This window comes from Mustela putorius, unplaced genomic scaffold (genome assembly GCF_011764305.1).
Source record: "Mustela putorius furo isolate JIRA1106 unplaced genomic scaffold, ASM1176430v1.1 tig00003936_pilon_pilon_pilon, whole genome shotgun sequence".
NCBI lineage: Eukaryota > Metazoa > Chordata > Mammalia > Carnivora > Mustelidae > Mustela > Mustela putorius.
The window spans coordinates 309030-312669 of NW_025422081.1; positions in this window are offsets into that span (position 1 = coordinate 309030).

Here is a 3640-nt window from a genome sequence, read left to right on the forward strand (position 1 = left end):
GGGCAATGCCCACAGCAATCCTCCTGGGGGATTAGCAGGGATCCATGAATGTCTCTGCACTTTGTTTCTTTGGGATTTTGAGGGTTTGTGGGTTTGCACAAGAATTCTACTCTGCTGATGCCAGGTCATGGATGGATGCCACTCTTACTATTCTATCCCAGGGCCACTATGACCCTGAGAGCTTTCTCACAGTCATGGGCACAGTTATTTTCCCCACCAGGTGATGGTAAGTGACCTGCACGTTCTAGTCCTTTTCAGGGTGCTCAGGCAAAGAGCAGTCTCCCTATCAGTCTGGCATGGTTTATGGTAACACAATTCTTTCCTGGGACTGCTGAGTGTAACTAGTTTCCCCATTTGCCATTTGGGCACTCTATCAATTTAGGAACCCAGTTCTTTCCATGACTCCTGGGATCCTGAGCCCACAGTGACCCACCTAGAATTCTGTCTTTTTCACCCCCTGAGCTGCTTTCAGAAAGGGATGTCTCACTGGAGTAGATTTCTAAGGGTTTCTACTTTGCTATGTGGTGTTAAATGACTTTCCAGTACCCAGCTTATGGAGGCTCCCTACCCCCTATTTATCTTTGGATGTTTTCCTGCTGATTCATGATTCCACACCTTCAACCTTGAAAAATCAGCCATTTGTTTTACTTGTAGATTTGCTTGTAGATTTCCATATATTTCCTTACATCTCAGGCTGAGTTTGTGGGTATTCAGAATAGTTAGATAGGTATCCAGCTAGATTCCATAGACCAGATGAAGTGAGGTCCCCTACTCTTCTTCCTTCTTGCCTCCCTCCCCCTTGATATGATTCTTAATCACATTTTTGGATACAAGTACTCAACTTGGGTAACAAAAGAAAAATGCATACATATATGAATACATGCATACATACACAAGACCACACTATATTAAAAAGTTTTGCACAAGAAAGGAAACATCCAATATATGAAAGAGGCAACATACTGATAGAGAAGATATTCTCAAATGATATATTTGATAACAGATCCAAATACATCTAAACATTTGAAAAACTTATACTCCTCAGTTCATAGGAAAAATACGAATCAGATTGATGTGCAGAGAACCTAGATAGACATTTTCCAAAGAAGATCTACAGATGGCCCACAGGCAAATGAAAATTCACTAAGTTTCTCTATCAAAGAAATGCAAATCAAAACCAGTCATACCACATTACACCCGTCAGAATACTCCTATCAAAAAGAGAAGGAATACCTAGTGTTGGTGAAGATATTGAGTAAAAGAAATCCTTATGCACTGTAGGTGGAAATGCAAATTGTGGCATATTCTATGGAAAATAGTATGGATATTTCTCAAAAAAAATAGAACTACCATATGATTCAGTTGTCTATTTCTAATACTTAAAAAATGAAAACACTAATTTGAAAGGACACATGCATTCCAAATTAATTGAAGCAATATTTTTACTATTGCCAGGATATAAAGAAAACCTAATCTGTGAATAGGTAAATAGATAAAAAGATAAGTTACACACACACACAATTAAATAATACTCAGACATAAGAAAGAATAAACTCTTGCCATTTGTGAAAACATGAATGGAATTAGATATATAATTGAAGAAAGGAAAACGTAAATACCATACAATTTCACTTACATGTGGAATGTCAAAACAAAATATATGAAGAAACAACCCAGAAACAAAGTCATAGTTACAGAGAAAAGACTGATATTTGACAGAAGTCAGCAAGTGAGTATATGGATGAGAAATTAGGGAGATTAAGACGTACTATCTGCCAGTTTTTAAATAATACATGAGGATGTAATATACAGCATAGGGTAGATAGTCAATAATATTTTAAAATACTGCATGGTAATGGTAACCAGATATGTTGGTGACCATTTTTTAATGTATCATTAAGGTGTACATCTGAAATTAAAACAAAATGATGTGTCAATTATTTTTCAATAAAGAAGAAATGAATTGTTTTATTAATAATAAATACCAAACCACACTGTAATGCACATGGTAAGCAATCTGCCAATAAAATGATCATGTAACACTTAATCAGTGAGACTGCAAGAGAAAGAAATCTCACCCACTTTTCAAAACAAGCTGGTTCAATCCATTACATGCATGTCTCAAAATACAATAAAAACCTTGTCTTAACTAAAACAATTTGACAGTACTTTTTGCTACACATTTTAAATTCATAAAGTTATTAAGGGATTATCTGTGCTAATCATTTGCTTCTATCCAAAAGAAAAATAAAGCTTTCTTTACATGCATGAGAAGCAAGAAGTTAGAACTTGGAGCTATATGGGTCTAGGTTTAACATACACAGTGAAGGAAAAAGATGGCAGAGAAGTAGGGAAACTGTTTCAACCAGTCCCCTAAAGTGAACTAAATATCTACCTAAACACTCTGAACACCCATGAAACCAGCCTGGGATATAGGATTATACACTGCTGGATCTCTTCCAGGGTAGAAGATACCAGTGGAGATGTAAAGTGGACTGGGAAGTCTTGGACTGAGATAGGAGGATAAGCAGAAGAGTGAGGGAACCACCAGAAGTGACCCATTGGAAAGCAATACCCCAATAAGAAGTTCCCTGTGGTTGGAAACCAGGATTAACTTGGAGTCTGGTTAAAAGCACTCAAAAAGAGCAAAAGCTCTTAAGGGGCAATTGATGAAATTGGTGGTCATGGGCATGGGCCTAAGCCCACGGACCCAGGACAGCCACCTCTGGCAAATACCTGAGCCAAAAAGAGTGCAGCAACACCTTCAGTTCCTGGTCCTGAGCCCCAGGATGTGTGCTGCTTGGACCACCACTCAACTGGGTGTACTCCCGCCCACTCATGAGGGAGTCTGGTGGGCAATGACTAGAATCACAACACTTTTGCACTCTTCAGGTACTCTGTGACCAGGGTCTGACTGCACTCCCCACTGCACCAGAGAAAGTGTGGCAAGGGCACTCGCCAGCAGTCTCTAGGACCACTGAGGGTCTGGACACTCCTAGCCTGCACCTGAAGGAACTTGGCACAATCTCTGGTCAGGATTCATCAGGAGCCTGAGTTGCTTGACTGAACGCACCCTGCAGTGTGGGCCTCAGACTGCAGTCCCAGCAAAGGTAGCCACCAGAAGTGGAATCCCTGGACAAATATTGCTCATGGCTTTAGTTGCACTGGGGTGCAGAGACAAGCAAGTGTTTCGGGCAACCCCTGAGACAGTGGCTGGAGGCCCACACATGGTCTGTGGGAGGTTGTGGTGTTCAGTGGAGTGTGCAGAGTGGGAGTCTGAGTGTTCTGGACAATCCAGAGGGGAGCAGACTGAGGCTTCTCATTGAGGTGGAGGTCTGGGTAGAGTTGGATTTCCATTAAACCTCTGAAATGCTGCAAAAAGCTGCCAACCTCCCCCCAAATATAAGCCTGAAAAACTGGTTTCCAGAGTCCAGCTCCTTTATAGGGAGCAGGGCGACTCAGCCCTAGCAAGACTGACTGAAAAACAATGTGTCAAGCCCCTTCTCCAGGACACAAGACAAAAGAATGAGACAACCACCACCAAAGGGACCCCATAAAACTGTAAAACTCCAACATTAGGAGAAAACATATATTAAGCTCCTGGTATTGCCCTAAAACCTGCATATTTCATAGAAACCTT